Source organism: Oncorhynchus masou, chromosome 12, assembly GCF_036934945.1.
Source record: "Oncorhynchus masou masou isolate Uvic2021 chromosome 12, UVic_Omas_1.1, whole genome shotgun sequence".
Lineage (NCBI taxonomy): Eukaryota > Metazoa > Chordata > Actinopteri > Salmoniformes > Salmonidae > Oncorhynchus > Oncorhynchus masou.
This window is the reverse complement of record NC_088223.1, coordinates 64,827,423-64,848,371: the sequence shown is the minus strand read 5'-3', so window position 1 is coordinate 64,848,371 and position 20,949 is coordinate 64,827,423. Positions and strand designations below refer to the sequence as shown.

The following is a 20,949-nucleotide window of genomic DNA, read 5'->3' as shown; positions in this document are numbered from 1 at the left end:
TGTAATATTCATCAGTTTATTTTCACACTTCTTTAAATTTGTAATGACATTTTACACTATTTGCATTCCATCATTTGCTTTCATTACAAATATATTCAAATATATTTTTATAGATTCATGTTTTATGGAATAACATAATAAAATACAAATATTTGAGGAAATCATATGCACGCATCTCAAGAAACATTACATTATCACTATATAGTCATAAAAGCTCTTACAAAAAAAACATTAGCCTAACTGATATGTTATTGTTTTTTGGATACATGATGTGCACTTGAACATAATGTATCTGGTCAGGAGTTTAAGCATTAATATGTGTGTGTGTATGTGTGTGGGCCTGGACAGTGTACGGAGTGTGAGGGGTCAGGCGGTGCCTCACCCCAAAAGCCCCTTGGGACATCTAGCTTCCCTTCCGCCTTTCTCTTGTCCTCCTCCCTCCCTCTCTCTGCCTGTTCTCATTACCCTTACCTGCTGTCTTGCTCTCCTCTCATTTACTTTGTAGACCTGACTCTCCTGCAGTCAGTTTAGCCCCAACCCAGTGGCCCTGTCGCCTGGGGAACAGTCACTGCATACCAATGATGAGGGGAGACGAGAAGAGAGCGCTCTGCGCCGTCTGAGGAACAGCCTCCCTTCTGCCACCCCCTCCCCTACACCTCCGCTACCTCCTCCTCCTCTTCGGTCTGGGGAAAGAGAGAGGGAGGCAGAGAGAGAAAAAGAGAGTGAGAGGGAAATAGAGGCAGATGGAGAAAGAGAAATGAGAAAAAATAGAAAGAGGGAGAGAGACAAAAAGGGGGAGGGACATACACCAGTGTTTTAAGTGACTACAGTGGGACAGGACAGACTGAAAGGTTGTATGGTGTCTCCCTCTGCACAGTGGGAATCTAGATCTGCAGAGCAGTGCTACCAGCTAGCCCCAAACGACTCTGGCTAATTACCCAGCTCCAGGCTATCTGTCTGTCAGTTAGAGAAGCAGCCAGCACGCCTGACATTTCTACTGACTCATGGCGAGCCAATTCACCATGTGTACCAAAACAGGAAAAACTTAAATAAAAACACAGAGATTCATTTCTCCAAATGTAACAGATTTGGAGATGGCAAATGGCAGACCCCAGTGGTACAGTGACTGTGATTTGGTCTTACCTGTGTGTGAGCAGACACATAGAGAGAAGGGGGGGGGTAATTAGTGAGAGCATAAAATTACAAGGGAAAAAGGATGTTAATCATGTTAACAATGATTAGAGGAGAAACATTACAGGACCATTCTGGGAATGCATATATCTGAGTCACAACATCCAGGCATAGTAATTCACATCATAACCACTCAGTGTGAAATATGACTACACAGATTGGGTCCATGTGACCACCTATGCATTGGTTGGGCAGTGCAGTGCACTCGAGGACACACAAAGAATTTCCTCTGTCATGATCGCTTTCAGCAGTGACACAAGGGAGCCAGTATGCAGTATTTGAGTGTGTGTGTAAATGTGTTTGTGCAGGTCTGTGTGCAGTCTCTGTGACTAGGTCTACAGTCTCTGACTGGGCATGTCCTTGCCAGGTAAAAGATACATTCATTAATTGGTCCAAGTAGCTGTTGGCCAACCAACCAATGGGTTAAAAGCATTTGCCTGTGGCGACACAGCCAGGCCAGCTGTAGGTCACATTCAAGTCCCAGCCAGTTGAAACCCAACCTGCAAGACAGATCCTAATTATCCCAGGCAGTTGCGGTTCAATAACTCCAGCAAGCTGGCAGCAAGATACCACGTTTCCGTGGCAACGACTACGAATAAGTGATTTGCAGATCAGAGTGAGACGGGAGGTAACCGTGGATGTGGGGAGGAGGGAGGGAGGAACGGGGGAATGGAGAGGGGTGGAAGAGGGAGGGAGTAGTACTCAGCTAGAACACCATCATGGGCCGTTAGAATGCACGTACACAGATAGAATGCACATGACACGCACATAGACATGCACTCACACATGCAGTACACATACAAAACACACACACATACTTAGGCACTACACACAAAGTGCATACCAGTGGACATGCTAATGGTCATGCACTGTCAAGACATCAGTGTCTCTATACTCCATCCTCATACCTATGGTTGAAACGATGTCTCAGGTCAGGAAGAGGTAGATACTGTCCTTCCACTGTTCAACTTACTGCAGTGAAGTGTATCCCTGGGCATTGCTGCCCTGAGCATAAACGGGAAAACTTGGCCCTGTATATTTTGGTGCCGTGGTTGTATTGTCTAAAGCAGAGTTTTCTAAACTCGGTCCTGCCCCCCCCCCCCCCCTCCCCCTGGGTGCAACATTTTGTTTTTTGCCCCGGCACTAAGCTTGATAATGAGTTATTTGAATAATCTGTGTAGTGCTAGGGAAAATCCCAATATGTGCACCTCTTGGAGGTCCGAGGTATGAGTACGGGAAACATTGGTGTAAAGTGCTGCACGTATATTGTCTAAATCAGGGTTTCCGAACCATCTCCTTATTTTTTTGTTTTAACCCTAAACTGGCACACCTGATTCAATTAGTCAAAGGATTAATGATTAGTTGAATAAATGAATCACGTTGTGCCAGTTAAGTGTTAAAACCAAAATGTGAAATGTCTGGGAGGCAGGAGAGGGTTGGGAAGCCCTGGTCTAAAGCTCTACATTCCCCTAAATTAGATTAAAATAGAAAATGACATTTGAATTTGGATGGCTTTTTCGGGAAACGAAAGTTGCCATTTGTGTGTTTTCAGGTGACTGTCTGGCCTCCTGCCGCAGTGTCTGGAAACACAGACATAGTCAGACCCCCCCCCCCCCCCCCCCACGATCTCTCACACACCTGCTGCTCCCCCATCTACCTGAGGTAAGAGATCTGCTGAGCTGCAACGCACAAGGCACAACAATGCCTGACAATCAATGGCAGAAAACAAAACAAAAAAATCCCTTTAAATCCATCAAATTTCTGTGTCATCTCTGTCCATTTGAAATGTGCGAGCCGGCCTTTAATCTGCCCTTATTACATTTTATCACACACAAATGGGAAGCGCTGAGCATCACACACACACACACACACACATGGACAAATCTGCCCTGGCATTTCAGCCACACCAGCCCACATCACCGTGACTTACACACAAAGGCAGTTATGCTACTGACACATAACATAGCTAACTATAGTACAGCATCTCAACTTTTACTGTACCAGTGATCCATGAAACATGTTCCTCCTTTTTTAACCAGCTCATGTTTAAGACAAATACAATGTTCTAAGACGAGCATCACTGGGACCAGAAGACCCGGGGATCACACTGCCTGTGCTGGGCACAGCAATATCCTAGGTTAACACTCTATTTTAAGTGTCCATAATAAACTCATTTATAAGGTTTTTCTAAGGCATTTACAAACCATTTGCTCACCATTTATTAATCTTTACTACCACGTTGGTAAATATAAGTAAGTTAGTTATTCAAACATGTATATATATTTCCAGAAACATCTTATGTTGTGTGCTTGTTCTTTTTACCAGGTGCATCAGGAATGTCCAATGGCATGCTCATCTTTTTGTGAGAAATTACACTGGTCACTCAAAACATTCATAAAATACAAAGCTAACATACGGAATTGTTTTAAGATGGTCATACCATGGATCATCTAGCTATTTGATTTAGAATTTAGGACCCATTTAGCTATAAAAAAATATATATTATTTGATTAAATGTTGAATTTGGCCTTTACTACAATAGCCCATAGAAACACACTGAATAACACATTCATAAATTGAAAAAAGAGAGTCATAAAATAAATAATAAGGAATAAGGTTTTGATATATATATATTTTTTGACACATATTTAACCCCTTATTTTAGATTACACAAAACTACCTCCATTTTTCAATTTGTTTGTATGGGTTTCCTTCAGACAAGTTACCTGACACTTGTGGGGTTCGTACAGGAAAACGGAGAACACCATCGCGTTCCATAGAGTGGTCATAATAGTTTGTAGGCTTAACCATTCGGATGCTACAGACATTTTCGTGAAAATACCGATTTTCGGGACGTCTCAAGGTCTGACCAATACAACTGTAGCTCGGGCCGCCTTCCACCGCAGATGCGGAAAGCTGCCATAAGCGAATGCGGTGGATTGAGACACAGCCCTGATAATCCCTGGCTTAAATGAATGAGGTTTGATGGGGATTTTTTATTATGCTACTTAGATCGAGGTTAAGGAACTTAAGTTAAGGAACTGGCAATCTCTGTCGCCCTCTGTTTTCTTCTAATGAATTTAAAATACAACCTTCCGTGTTTTTTCAAAGAATGATGCCGGGACAAGTTTAAGTGGCTGCGAATACATTTACGTCAAGAAGTGACAGGCCTTTCAGAGAATATAATAAGCGGGAGATAACCACTGAAGGCTGGAAAGTCCTGCCTATACAATTTGAAAATCTCAACAAATGTATTTGTCATTTCATAAACAAACGCTGCAGACTAACAGTGAAATGCTTACTTAAGGGCCTTTCCCAACAACGCAGATCTTTTTTTTTTAAGAATTAGTAGAAATGATAAATAAAATTACATGTATACAGTACCAGTCAAATGTTTGGACACACCGACTCATTCAAGGGTTTTTCTTTATTTTTACTATTTTCTACATTGTAGAATAATAGTGATGACATTAAAACCCACACAAACATAAGCTGAGCACTTGTTGGCTGCTATTCCTTCACTCCTCGGTCCAACTCATCTCAAACCATCTCAGTAGTAGGCATGATCTGTGTCAGTGTGCCTTTCTCTGACAGAGTCAGAGCGGGTCTCACTCATTAATGATGAGTGTTTGACTTTGAATGTGAATTTGCGCCACCTCAACTGAGCCAATCAGAAAACCGGGCTGGCTGTTGCCCACTGGTCAGCCAAATGCATCAAAATAGATCATTAGAAAAACATATAAAGAGCGCAAAAGTCATTAAAAAAACAGTGCCTTCAGAAAGTATTCACACCCCTTGACTTTTTCCCCACATTTTGTCTTACAGCCTGAATTTAAAATGGGTACATTTATATTTTTGTCATTGGCAGACACACAATACCCCATAATGTCATAGTGGAATGTTTTTTTAATTTATTTTTTAAAACAAAATAATAGAAAAATAAAAGCTGAAATGTGTTGAGTCAATAAGTATTCAACCCCTTTGTTATGGTGATCTTAAATAAGTTCAGGAGTAAAGAATGTGTTTAACAAGTTGCATGGACTCACTTTGTGTGCAATAAGTGTTGAACATGATTTTTGTTTAACATCTCTGTACCCAACACATTATCTGTAAGGTCCCTCAGTTGAGCAGTGAATTTCAAACACAGATTCAACCACAAAGACCAGGGAGGTTTTCTACTGCCTCGCAAAGAAGGTCACCTATAGGTAGATGGGTAAAAATAAATTTTAATATCTCTTTGTGCATGGTGAAGTTATTAATTACACTTTGGCTGATGTATCAATACATCCAGTCCCTACAAAGAAACAGGAGTCCTTCCTAACTCAGTTGCCAGAGAGGAAGGAAACCATTCAAGAATTTCACCATGCCAATTGTGACTTTAAAACAGAGTTGAATGGCTGTGATAGGAGAAAACTGAGGATGGATCAATAACTTTGTAGTTACTCCACAATACCCACCTAACTGAGTGAAAAGAAGGAAGCCTGTACAGAATAAAACATATTCTACAACATGCATCCTGTTTGCAACAAGGCACTAAAGTAATGCTGCAAAAAATGTGGCAAAGAAATTAACTTTTTATTGTGAATACAAAGTGTTATGTTTGGGGCAAATCCAATACAACACACTACTGAGTACCCCTCTCCATATTGTCAAGCATAGTTGTGGCTGCATCATGTTATGGGTATGCTTGTAGTCATTAAGGACTGGGGAGTTTTTCAGGATAAAAAATAAACTGAATGGAGCTAAGCACAGGCAAAATCCTAGAGGAAAATCTGGTTCAGTCTGCTTTCCACCAAACACTGGGAGGTGAATTCACCTTTCAGCAGGACAATAACCTAAAACACAAGGCAAAATCTACATTGGGGTTGCTTGCCAAGAAGACAGTGAATGTTCCTGAGTGGCCGAGTTACAGTTTTGACATAAATCTGCTTTGAAAATATATAGCATAACTTGAAAATGGTTGTCTAGCAATGATCAACAACCAATTTGACAAAGCTTGAAGAATTTTGAAAATGTACAATCCATGTTTGCAAAGCTCTTAGAGACGTACGCAGAAAGACTCACAGCTCACATGTTTCTAAAAACATGTTTTCACTTTGTCATTTTGGGGAATTGTGTGTAGTTTTTTTCATAAATGTTGAATTCAGGCTTTAACACAACAAAATGTGGAATAAGTCAAGGGGTGTGAATACTTTCTCAAGGCATTGCATATATTTTTATGATTTTGTCAATTTCAACCAGCCCGCCACCATTAAACGATGGTCCGGCCCATCTGGCGGGTGTGCGGATGCACGCACACACACCTCTTTTAGAATTGAATGCAATCTTTACACACCCCGGGTCCGTTGGCGAATGGACTTTAATCTAGAATCATCTGGAGCCTGGGTTAATCCACGGCTGGTTGCAGTATCAATCAAGCACATTTTTGTCTGAGCCACAGAGTCTGAATGCTGTATAAAATGTCACACTGAACGCACAAATATTTTTCTCCTAATACATCCAATTCCAATCCATATAGCCAACATGTAATATGGTTTAATTACTCTATATGGCAAAATGGCAAGAGGGGATTTTGATACATGACGTCATAATGAAATATAGAACTACTGTTGCTGATGATCAATGGGGGAAATGACAAGACAGTATGTTTATCTCTTACTACGTCTTTAACCTGAGGACCCACCTCCACAGTGGTTCAAGATATAATCTCATGATATGAAGTCAAAACCAGCTTCAGACAAGAGGCAGATCATAGTAATAGCATCTGTCCTACTGTACCTTGTCGGTCTTTGTTTGAAATTAATGAATTAGGATATTGCATTTTTTGGCATAAATTATTGAAATAAATATGAGAAAACAATTGGATGATTCGTTGCCGATGTGTAATAATACACAAAGTTCCACAAGATTAGTCTTTGTTTTTTTATTGGTAGGCACTGTTTTTCCTTGCTTATTTTCAATGTCTTGTTATCTTTGTTCATTTTCTTTCTGCAGACTATACAAACAGTTTTCTATCAGAGTTCATCAACCTTTACCATATCAACACACCCTTTAGAAGAGGGAGGGAGAGTTAATTGTTTGAATTGTGAATTGTCTCTCAATTTACATGGATTTTACACTACATCTCCGAAACCGGACATGTTTGAGCTATTCATTTATTGCAATGTGTCTGTCTATTCCTCCTCTCATGTTGTAGAATCCACTCAACACAGGAAGAAGAGAACCAAAGTTATAATTCACAAAAGTAATATCCAGAATTCTCTTTTACACTATTTCGGGATTCTCTCCATATTGTAGTATTTTCCCTTCAGACTCAGCCACGTAGGCTACTTCACTGCATTTCAATGCAAAATAAATCCATATAATTTGGACCAGTTTCTCATTGTAAAATAGTTTGTCTAGGCTATTCCGTATTGAACAGTGTTAGAGGCTAAAGCCCCGAGGGTTGCTGAGATGATGTGAATGTAATATTTATTGCTTCCTTCAGATGACGATATGGGCTGAGCAGAGCAGCCAGCCTGCTTTGTTCGTTTTAGGGGAGCTAGCAGTCTAGCACTGCATCAAATCAAATCAAATTTTATTGGTCACATACACATGGTTAGCAGATGTTATTGCGAGTGTAGCGAAATGCATTGATGCATTGACCATTTTATCAGTGGGCTTCCTGCGAGCGCTAGCTGCCTCCCTGACTGCCAGACTTTGCTGCGTGTCAGACACATCCTAATAAAACTGTCTGGCTGTTTTGTGGGCACCAGCTCTACACTCGCTGCGCCGTGTCTGACTGCTAGGAGCTCTCCGCACCGTGCCTGGCTGCTTGGTATTCATTGGGGCATGGCACTGAGTCTTTCAGCTAGTGCTGGGGGCTCTGTGGCACAGACAGAGACTGATTAGTTGGCATCGGCATTGTTCACTATGAACACCAAATGGGGAATAGATAGGAAAAAACATCATTAGTAAGAGAGAGAGAGAAAAGAGAAAGACAGAGAGGGGGGGGGGGGGGGGGCATAGAGAGAAAATCTATTGTTTTGAAACTGCATTTCTAATGTGGGTCATTGAGCAGAAATTAGTTTTTTTACAAAAAAGCTAGCTGCCTTGGGAAAAGCAGAAAGTTTAAAAATGAGGCTGTGATTGTGAATTTCTAACAGTCAGATCATGGTGAATTTATATGGGTTTGTAATGGTATTGTCTTGGTCAAAAGTTCAGATTGATTTTGTATAACAACAAATCATGTGTTCCCATTTTACATCCTATCTGAAATCTTCTCAGTCTCCCCGAATTAGGATGGATTTCAGAGAAACTTGGGGCCTGGACTTTATTATATTGAAGTCGATAATTTGAGATTATATAAGGAGCATTTACACATGTTTGAAACATGACAAATATTTAAGCACCACATATTAAACTGCTTGAACATCACCTAGTTTCCACACATCTTGTAGATCTCTATGTAAAATGTATGGAAATAAATATAACCAATTTGGAAAACCATATGGTAAACTATTTACATAGGTAAAAAATGTTTCTGTGCCGAACAAATATGTACTATAATTCCATATAGTGTATCATTTACAGTGCAAATATAGTAGAGTAATTAATGAAAACAAATGTTTGCAATAGAAGAGTAATTCTTATTCCTAACTTCAGATTTGCTGGGTTGAGGTCATTAAAATATAATTGTGTCTCCAGGGGACGTTTTTTGCATCCATTTAGATTTAAATCATAAAGCAGTTATAGGAATGCTGAAATTAAAGTATGCTTTCAGATTCCTTCATACATAATTGAAATATTGACTTTAAGATATAAACATACACACACACACACACACACACACACACACACACACACACACACACACACACACACACACACACACACACACACACACACACACACACACACACACACACACACACACACACACACACACACACACACACACACACACGTATTAAGATACGGAATTAATGCTTAAGTGCATTTAGTGCTATCACTGCTTAACTGATAAAATGAAAGTTTGGCATTTTTCTGGGAAAATGTAATATTCATAAGTATCCATGAATAAGATTAAATCAATAAAATGTAGTAAAAAGATTGAGAAATTATTGACTATTGAATTATATGAGGTGTGCCTGCAGTATTGAATGATTTGATATGAGGTGTGCCTGCAGTATTGAATGATTTGATATGAGGTGTGCCTGCTGTATTGAATGATTTGATATGAGGTGTGCCTGCAGTATTGAATGATTTGATATGAGGTGTGCCTGCTATTTTGAATGATTTGATATGAGGTGTGCCTGCTATTTTGAATGATTTGATATGAGGTGTGCCTACTGTATTGAATGATTTGATATGAGGCTGTGCCTGCTGTATTGAATGATTTGATATGAGGTGTGCCTGCTGTATTGAATGATTTGATATGAGGTGTGCCTGCTGTATTGAATGACTTGATATGTGTGCCTGCTGTATGATGCCACCATATTTGAAGCAGGATAGTGTAACGGTAAAATACCAAGTTTCAAACTGGCCCAAGCAACATTGGTGTGAATAAATAAAGTAGGTACTGTAGATGCAATGTGTATCTGATTTGATGCTGATCAAAAAATATTGACTTTGTCATACCATCTAGTTGGTTTGCTAGTCGAGTATGGGGTGTGGTGGCTTGAAGAAATTTTCGATCTTACATTTACGCCAACAATTTCATATGGAAACATACATGGAAAAGCAAATCCCAAACGTGCGCTTCATGGAGGTACATGTTTGTCCATAGTAGTTTGACTGTTATTCACAGTAGCAAGATGGAGAAAACCAGTTCAATGCGACATCTTGGCCGAGTACCGTGATAGAATGGATCGACCGACGGGCATTGTGTTGAATTACATTACTGTGGTGACATATGTTGGCCTTGATGATTCCTCGACGCTATGGACAAAACACACGTTTGTTATCAACCATTGTCTTCACATTTGCTAAGCCACACAGGTATGCATAGTATAATATCTACCTCTATTCTTTGCCATGTATGGATGATCATACATTGAACACAGGGATGTGAGTGAGGGATAACTCAAAAGTAAAGTCCATCAAAAAACAACTACACGTTTTCATACCACTACCAACAATGTTCTCTTTCGGTCCCCCTTCCTCATCCCCTCTACCTCTCCCTGTCTTCCCATTCCTCCCTTTCCCTATACATCCTGATGCGTGTAACATTGATGTCAGCATCTGTTCCGTCCCGACTCCACCCTTGGCAGGCACATTGGGTTTGCCTCTGTAGTCGCTTGTGCCCTCCGCCCGCGTCCCAAGAGCCTAACCCGTGATTTTTCATCGAGAGAGCTCACAAGTTAGGGTCTCAGGGAGCAGGAGAAGTACAACAGGGTCCCAGCACTGAGGAGCCGCACACATTCAGTCAGTCAACCAGTCGGCCGGACGTGGGGGTGAGCAGCATGGCACCCCTCTCGGTCGTACTCTATCTCTCACTACCACCACCCCTAGGTGCCTCCCTCTCCATCCTGACCCAAAACCACCTCCGCGTGTCTGTCTGCCCAGTGTCCGGTCCAGTCTGACCGCTTGGGTAATGTGCCGACTGGCTGTCAAACAACAGTCGTCCTCTGTGGACGAAGCAGGAGAAAAAATGTCCCCCTTTTCCCCTCATTCACTGCAGATTAGTTATCCCTTCGTTTCAGAGAGCTGGAGTTAGAGATGAGCTGATGGCTCAGCACACAAAGATGGGCATAGACATGGTCCTACCAGAATACACGCCACAAACACAGTAAACGGTAACACCACAGCACAACAAGACAATAATGGCAGAGACAAAGATGAATGACATGAGGGAAAACGAAGAGGGCAAAAAGAGGAATGGAGCTTGCTGGAGATGGTCAGACCTTAATTTCCCCTGTCGCGGTGCAGAAGCCAGAGCTAGCCATAGACAGGCGAGCCAGCATTCCCTGCTATGCTGTGCTCTGTGCTAACTAGCCTTTGTGCTGGCAGAGGAAAGCCCCCCTAGCCAGGCAGCCATCTCGCCTCTTTGTCCTCTGAGTGTCGACATACAGGCAGATCATCAGTCTACATCTCCCTCTCGGGATGGCTGGACCCAGTGCTGGCCACTGCACTTCCGAAACCTTGCATGCACTAACCGCTGCAAACCACCACACCGCCGCCAGGGAGGAGAGCTGCCTGACAACCCAAGTCTGAGGTGTTCCACCACTGGGGGTACCAGAGACCCCCCCCCACACTCTGTGGATAACCTCAGTCAGAAATTAAATAATAAGAAAATATATCTTTACACAACACCGCCACTCTTGGCTGACCCGCTTTGTGGAAGTGGCAGGTAAAAAACAGAAGAAATAAAGTTGTTTCGTGCAGAGCTCTCACAGTGCTTCCCCCACTCCCTGCTACAGACAGCAACGCATACCCCCCCCCCCCCAAACTGCTTTCTCTAATGTTAACCGTCCCCCCCTTGCACCCACTGCCATGGCGGCGAGCTCTGCAAGGTACAGAAATAAGTTGTCACCGCCACAGTGCCAAGCGAGAGAAGCCACATTCAGTCATCTTCAGTCCTCTCATCACAGACAGAGTTCAGACACACACAGAGTAGTCACAGGCTGTGGTAACCAGAGACACACAATCATCATTTTCATGAAAGAAAGCAAACTGCCCTGTCATGAATCTTAAAAACGCACCACATTGCAACCAAATGTAATTTGTACACTATACCCCATAACTCCTCCCACTAATAATTAGATCAATAGATGCCTCACTCAGGGGAACACAGAGCAAAGCGGAAGCTTCCGGAAATGCAAGTGCTGTCTTTGTTGCCTCGCACAATCCTCCGTCTCTGTGCCGACTGCCTTTGTCATCCATCTTTGAGTGGAGGATGAGGAAGAAAAGAATAAAAAAAACAGCAGGCATAAGAAAAGCAAAGGAAAAGCAGAAAGGGAGACGCTGAGACCACGGTGGCTGAGCCAGACGCAGGTCAGTGAGGTGGGACGCCTCTCCTCCCCCTCCATCACCGCTTGCATCATCAGCTCCATCTCATCACCCCCCACCTCCGCCTTAGGCTCCAGGATCTCAGCCGCATCGTGACACTGTCATCTATCCTGTTTTTTTCCACGCAGGTCCAAGACTAACACCACGGTGACAACAGGGCCAACGGGAGAAAATGGTGATGCCAAAACATTTTGTCTCCCAAAACACTGGCCAACTCCTATTCCCATCACCCCTCCTCTTCTCCCCATCCCCAGGTCTCTACCTGTCTTCTCATCTGGCTGTCTGTGACTCCTGTCTGTGGCTGTTCACTCGCCTAGAGTGTGGTACTACACTACGGCAATGGGAGTCTGCAGCGACAGCCCTCCCTCTATCTCACTCCCTCCATACAGCCTCTGCCGACGCACACGTCCACCCATTCTGCTGATCAATTCCTTCTCTTTCCTAAGGAGCACGAACACACTGCAACCCGCCAGCCGCCTGGTTGGTTGGCCAAGGAGGAGGACGCCCTGTCGTGGCTCATGCTGTTACACCAGAGACACAAACATACTGACACACAACTCAGAGTACATATCCAACACAGAGATGTTGACACACAACTCAGAGTACATATCCAACACAGACATGTTGACACAACTCAGTGTACATATGCAACACAGAGATGTTGACACACAACTCAGAGTACATATCCAACACAGACATGTTGACACAACTCAGTGTACATATGCAATACAGAGATGTTGACACACAACACAGACACAGTCGTAGACAAAACATAAACAACAAGCAAACTGACACAAATAACATACCAGAGACAGACACTGTCACAGTCCCCCTACACACAACATATAAGCACAGGAAGACAGTACAAACAGAATGACACAGACACCAACACTGAACACAGACACAATCAAAAACACTGACACTTTCACAATATTGTGACCGAAGCATTGAAGCGTGCACATAGACAGACAACGCAGTCCAACAGCACTGTATTTCACCAGTCAGACCAGACAAAGAATAGCATAACAGCTTAAAAGTGCTAAATGACACAGAAATCACAGGGCATGGCTGTTTGTGAGATTTTCTGCTTGGACAGGTTTCGGAGTGAAGTGGCTAAACCTAACCTGAAGTATTCTATCTAGTTTCTCTCTTTCTAGCAGCACGTCTATCTATCCCCTTAAGATTTCATACAACATCCACACTACAGCACTGCAGTTAACAAAGCAGGACCTTTAGCAAAACCATCCCATACATACTGTATAGTCTCACATAGGCTGACTACTTCTTTATGTCCAGCTCCTGCTATACACAGCCTTCGAGATTCACTGTCCTCCTCATCCCAAGGTAGAATAAATACCACAGACCTTACTCAGCTTACACGTTTGAGGATAAGATGATGAATGAAATGACCTTTATTTAAGTTGAGGTTATTTAAATACAGTCTGTCATCGCTGGGTAGAATACAATGAACACTAAAGTGTTGTTATGAGGCACAGCAAATGGAACGAAGTCATAAGAACAAAAAGAAAGAAAACAGACGATGTGTTATTTTTTCTCTATCTGAGTGAGATCTGACCTTGACGGCTTGTCCTTATCTCAGAGCCCCTGACCTATCACCCTCAACACCCCAGATGGATTAGGGTCGCGACCCCGTGCGACAGAGAAGGGGGACTGCAAATTTTATCATTGATTGATTATGTGCTAGCCTTTTTAGGGGCCCTAAGCGAGATTTGGATGGGGGGCCTCCCCACCAAGAGGGCAAACATTTTTAGTGGCCCCCCTCTTGGAGAGAAATTAAAATGTAAACGTTTTATCCTGCAATTCCACACATTTTGCCATGGGGAAGAAAGAATATGTTGCAATTTTATAACACAAAAATACAATTCTACTTATTTTAGCATGGGGCAGAGATACATTTTAGCTGTTTTAAAGCAAATTTCCTGAAATTCTATTCATTTTGCCATGGGGTGGAGAGATTTTTTTTCAGTTTTAAAGCTCCCTGCACCTTACAATTCTACACATTTTGCTATGACTTATGCCATGTTGATGATACCTGAGTGAGAGTGACTAACAAAATCAATGTGGGCCCACTGGAGGTCAGGGCCACTGGGCACGTGCCCTATGTGCCTTGTCGGTATTTGGCCATGATTTTATTTATTTATTTCACCTTTATTTAACCAGGTAGGCAAGTTGAGAACAAGTTCTCATTTACAATTGCGACCTGGCCAAGATAAAGCAAAGCAGTTTTACACATACAACGACACAGAGTTACACATGGAGTAAAACAAACATACAGTCAATAATACAGTATAAATAAGTCTATATACGATGTGAGCAAATGAGGTGAGATAAGGATGATGACAAGATAACTGGCTAGACTAACTTACCAATCTAAACATTGTTTGCTGACATGGCTAATTAAGTGACTGTCAGTGAGTGACATATAACAATATAAAAACTGCTGAAAACTACCAAATTTTGAAATTGCACCTTGTGTATTATACTATTATAACTCTCAACAGTAAGAGTTTCAAATTGTATTGATATATTTTTGTCGGCGACCGCTTATGTAACTTATGCCTGGAGCCCTGAATTCACACTGCGAAACCCCCAAGTCTCGGCTTTGCTGCAATGCAGAGATCCTTCAGATAAATCACTCTGGCGGTCCACACACAGAAATTTGTATTTTAGCTCAAAACAACATCAAGACCGAGAACGCCAACATTTTTTTTTAAATATTGTATTATTACATTATCTTCCTCTTGAAATTTGAAGGAGTAGGCAACAAAGAGAAACAAACAGGTAGGCTGTAGTTTTATCTGAATTGGGTTGGGGGGTATGCGCAGCATGTGGCGTCAATTAGCCTAGCTAGCTATAGTCTGCTCGCTCCCATCTCTCTCGGCCCGTTCTGCAGCTGTAACAATAAAGTGCCAGTCTGTACATCGTGCAGCAGTGCTCAGGTTAAAAATGTAAGTAAAAAAAATAATAAACACATGTATTTCTAATATCTGAATATCCTACCAAATTTCATGATACTATTCCGAATAGTAAAATTATTTCAAACCCCCATCCCTAGTTATTTTGTATGAGAGAGGGGAGGTGGGAGAGAGGAAAGGGAGAGGAGGCGGCAGTCTGTACAACAGGACTGGTGATCAATCAGCTCCATTACAGCAGTGTCACTGCAATGTCTGGAGCTACCACCGCCCCGCCACACACACACACCCCATCACACACACACACACACACACACACACACACACACACACACACACACACACACACACACACACACACACACACACACACCCCATCACAAACACACACACACACACACACACACACACACACACACACACACACACACACACACACACACACACACACACACACACACACACACACACACACACACACACACACACACACACACACACACACACACACAATCCCTGAGACACTCCCACTCCCATCAGTGCAGAGCTACCCCCCCAACACACGCACACGACTAGACGACACGCATTGACCCTCCTCTCCTCCCCCCACTTCTCCTCCTCTATACTCCCACCCTCTCCATTTCTCTAGGCTAGACTGTGTAGCAAATCTTGGAATACCACAGTTGGTCGTGGTATTCGTGGAAACATGTGTACAATGTCATAAACATTAATGATCCTTGTCTCCAGAAAAATCTAAAGGAAGAAGGAATATAAGTATCAGAAAGGTATCAGAAAGGTAGAGAGTAAGTACATCTCCTCAAACCTCTATGATGCACTACTAACATAAAACAGAACGTTGTCAAGACAGAAGTATTATGATTTACACCTCAGAAATACTGTAGTCTCAAAGAACACAAAAAAACTAACAGGAAGGCAGTGCACACAATGACTTGAGAACCAATATAAACTATCAAAACGCTATTACACCACGTCCACCCATTTAACGATAAGCCTGAATTCAGATAACAGTGTCTTGCAAAGCGGCAGGCGGGTGTCAATCAGACAAGTATCCAAACAAAGGACGCCTAGCATACAGACAGACATACAGACAGACATACAGGCAGACATACAGGCAGACATACAGGCAGGCAGACATACAGGCAGACATGCAGGCAGACAGACAGCACCATTAGTGGCGAGCAAGTAACTAGGGGGACAGGGATGCGTGTGTGGGGGAAGGGGGGCCCAACCAGCCAGCGGGACATTAATGACGATCATGTCTTGTCACACTAGCTGACGGACGGGGGGATTGGTGGGGCCAGTCAGTGGACCCTGCCCTTGCCCTTCTCGATCAATACCATTGATCTGTCCCAGGGGTCAAGGGGCAAGAGCGTATCGATAGGGGAGAGTGGCTGATGCAGCAGTAGACCGAGAGGAAAGGGGGAGGGGGGGCTGACTGATTCCAGACAGATCAATGGGACACCCGTCTGCCATGGATGTGTTATGGTTATTCATTTGCCACTAAACGGATCACATTAAGGGGATATCTCGCCTTGGGGAAAAATACTAGCAGCATTGCAGAGACTTCACCAAATCACAAGCTGCTGCTGTATGAACGGGGGGGATTTCTAGCTGGCTAGTAGCTGCCTGCCTGCCTAGTAACAACAGTGTCAGGCTACAATCCTTCATGTTTTCATTTTATCAAGGTCTCTATAGTGTTTACTGAGGGCAGGACCAGCAGACAAATGACCTTGTTAAAAGGGCTCTCACTCAGTCAAAAGCATGAATCAACTGAATTTCTATTTACATGTGTGTACACTGAACAAAAATATAAATGCAACATGTAAAGTGTTGGTCCCATGGTTCATGAGCTGAAATAAAAAATCCCAGAAATTGTCCACACCCCAAAAAATGTATAGTGAGCCTTTCTCCTTTGCTAAGATAATCCATCCACCTGAAATGTGTGGCATATCAAGAAGCTGATTAAACAGCATGGTCTTACACAGGTGCACCTTGTGCTGGGGACAATAAACGGACACTCTAAAATGTGCAGTTTTGTCAAACAACACAATGCCACAGATGTCTCAAGTTTTGAGGGAGTGTGCAATTGGCATGCTAACTGCAGCAATGTCCACAAGAGCTGTTGCCAGATAATATCATTCTCATTTATCTACCATAAGCCGCCTCCAATGTTATTTTAGAGAATTTGGCTGTACGTCCAACCGTCCTCACAGACACAGACCACGCATATGGCATCGAGTGCCCCAAGGTGGCGGTGGGGTTATGGTATGGGCAGGTATAAGCTACTGTCAATGAACACAATTGGATTTTATCGATGGCCATTTGAATTCACAGAGATACCATGACGAGATCCTGAGGCCCATTGTCATGCCATTCATCCGTGCCATCACCTCATGTTTCAGCATGATAATGCACGATCCCATATTGCAAGGATCTGTACACAATTCATGGACGCTGAAAATGTCCCAGTTCTTCCTTGGCCTGCATACTCACCAGACATGTCACCCATTGAGCATGTTTGGGATACTCTGGATCGACAGCGTGTTCCAGTTCCTGCCAATATTCAGCAACTTCCCACAGCCATTGAAGAGGAGTGGGACAACATTCCACAGGCCACAATCAACAGCCTGATCAACTCTATACGAAAGAGATGTGTCGTGCTGCATTAGACAAATGGTGGTCACACCAGATACTGACTGGTTTTCTGATCGACGTTCCTACTTTTTTTTTAAAGGTAGCTGTGACCAACAGATGCATATCTGTATTTCTAGTCATGTGAAATTCATAGATGGGGCCTAATTTATTTATTTCAATTGAATGATTTCCAGTGGTGAAAAAAAGTACCCAATTGTCATACTTGAGTAAAAGTAAAGATACCTTAATAGAAAATGACTCACGTAAAAGTGAAAGTCACCCAGTAAAATACTACTTGAGTAAAAGTCTAAAAGTAGGGGGCCTCCCGAGTGGCACAGCGGACTAAGGTACTGCATCACAGTGTTAGAGGCGTCGATACAGATGCAGGTTTGATCCCGGGCTGTGTCGCAGCCGGCCGCGACCAGGAGGCCCATCAGGAGGCGCACAATTGGCCCGGCGTCGCCTGGATTAGGGGAGGGTTTGAACGACTGAGATGTCCTTGTCCCATCTCGCTCTAGCAACCTTGTGGCGACTGGGCGCATGCACAATGACTTCATCGCCAGCTGTACAGTGTTTCAGAGGACACATGGCTCTCGACCTTTGCCTCTCCTGAGTCCCTACGGGAGTTGCAGAGATGGGACAAGATTGTAGCTACCAATTGGGGAGAAAAATAAGTAAAAAATGAATTTAATATATTTTTTTAAAGTATTTGGCTTTAAATATACTTACGTATCAAAAATAAATGTAATTGCTAAAATATACTTAAGCATCAATAGTAAAAGTATAAATAATTTCTAATTCCTTATATTAAGCAAACCAGACGACACCATTTTCTAGTTAAAAAAAATGTACTGATAGTCGGGGGCACACTGCAACACTCAGAATTACCTTAAATTAAATTTTGAGCAAAAAGATAAACTCAGCTGCATCATTCATTGAATCAGAGAGCTCATTCATCACAAAACCACTGATTTTGCCAATTACTTTAATGATTTTTTCATTGGCAAGATTAGCAAATTTAGGCATGACATGCCAGCAACAAACGCTGACACTACACATCCAACTGGTCAAATTATGAAAGACAAGCATTGTAATTTTGAAATCCGTAAAGTGAGTGGTGAATGAGTGGAAGAGGTGAAACAATTATTGTTGTCTATCAACAATGACAAGCCACCGGGGTCTGACAACTTGGATGGAAAATTACTGAGGATAATACCTGATGATATTTCCACTCCTATTTGCCACATCTTTAATTTAAGCCTATTAAAAAGTATACCTCAGGCCTGGAGGGAAGCAAAATTAATTCCTCTACCCAAGAACAGTAAAACCCCATTTACTGGCTCAAATAGCCGATCAATCAGCCCTTTACCAAGCCTTAGCAAACTTTTGGTAAAAGTTGTGTTTGACCAGATACAATCCTATTTTTACTGTAAACAAATTGACAACAGACTTTCAGCACGCTTATAGAAAGGACATTCAACAAGCACAGCACTGACACAAATGACTGATGATTGGCTGAGAGAAATGAATGAGAAAAAGATTGTGGAAGCTGTTTCGTTAGACTTCAGTGCGGCTTTTGACATTATCGATCATAGTCTACTGATGGAAAAATGTGTTACGGCTTTACACCCCCTACTATATTATGGATACCCCTACTATATTATGGATAAAGAGTTACCTGTCTAACATAACATAGAGGGTGTTCTTTAATGGAAGCCTCTCCAACATAATCCAGGTAGAATCAGGAATTCCCCAGGGCAGCTGTCGAGGTCCCTTACTTTTTCAATCTTTACTAATGACATGACACTGGCTTTGAGTAAAGCCAGCTTGTCTATGTATGCAGATGACTCAACACTACACACATCAGCCACTACAGCAAGTGAAATCACTGCAACACTTAACAAAAAGCAGCAGTTATTTTCAGAATCGGTGGCAAGGAATAAATTAGTCCTAAATATTTCAAAAACTAAATTAGTTGTATTTGGGACACATCATTCACTAAACCCTAAACCTAAACTAAATTGTGTTATAAATAATGTGGAAATTGAGCATGTTGAGCTGACTAAACTGCTTGGAGTAACCCTGGATTGTAAACTGTCATGTTGATACAAAGGTAGCTAAGATGGGGAGCAGTCTGTCTATAATAAAGCGCTACTCTGCCTTTTTAACACTATCAAGGCACGACCTACAGGACCTAATTTTGTTGCACCAGGACAACTATTCAGTCATGTGGTCAGGTGCCACCGATGGACCTCAGAAAATTATGATTGGCTCAAAACAGGGCAGCAGGGCTGGCTCTTAAATGTACACGGAGAGCTAACATTAAAAATATGCATGTAAATCTCTCATGGCTCAAAGTGGAGGAGAGATTGACTTCATCACTACTTGTTTTTGTAAGAAGTGTTGACATGCTGAATGCACCGAGGTGTCGGTTTCAACTGGTGTAAAAAAAGTACCCAATTGTTCATACAAAATAAAGGTACTTTAATAGAAAATGACTCAAGTAAAAGTGAAAGTCATCCAGTAAAATACTTGAGTAAAAGTCAAAGTATTTGCTTTTAATATAATTAAGTATCAAAAGTAAATGTAATTGCTAAAATATACTTAAGTGTCAAAAGTAAAAGTATAAATCATTTCAAATTCCTTACATTAAGCATATTATTATTTATATCAACAACAACAAAAAATACGGATAGCCAGGGGCACACTCCAACACTCAGACATAATTTACAAATGAAGCATGTGTTTAGTGAGTCTTCCAGATCAGAGGCAGTGAGGATGATGTTCTCTTGATGCATGAATTAGACCATTTCCTGTCCTGCTATGCATTCAAAATGTAACGAGTACTTTTGGGTGTCAGGGAAAATGTATGGAGTAAAAAGTACATTATTGTCTTTAGGAATGTAGTGAAGTAAAAGTTGTAAAAAATATAGTACAGATACCCCCAAAAAATGACTTAAGTAGTACTTTCAAGTATTTTTTACTTTACACCACTATTTAAACTACTAACACACAGCTCGGACACCCATGCATACCCCACAAGACAAGACAACAGAGGGCTCTTCACAATCCCCAAATCAAGAACAGACTATGGGAGGCGCAGTGTATTACATAGCGCCATGGCTACAGTACATGGAACTCTATTCCACATTAGGTAACTGATGCAAGCAGTAGAATCAGA

At 42.1% G+C, this 20,949-nt stretch overlaps 1 long non-coding RNA gene across 1 annotated transcript in view; it reads right to left on the bottom strand.

The window, feature by feature from the left end:
- LOC135550662 (uncharacterized) overlaps positions 1–20,949 on the bottom strand; it is a 33,903-nt gene continuing 12,954 nt past the window's right edge. The window contains exon 3 of the long non-coding RNA XR_010457130.1: positions 1–683. This is a non-coding gene — a long non-coding RNA (uncharacterized LOC135550662). The remainder of the gene's footprint in view (positions 684–20,949) is intronic.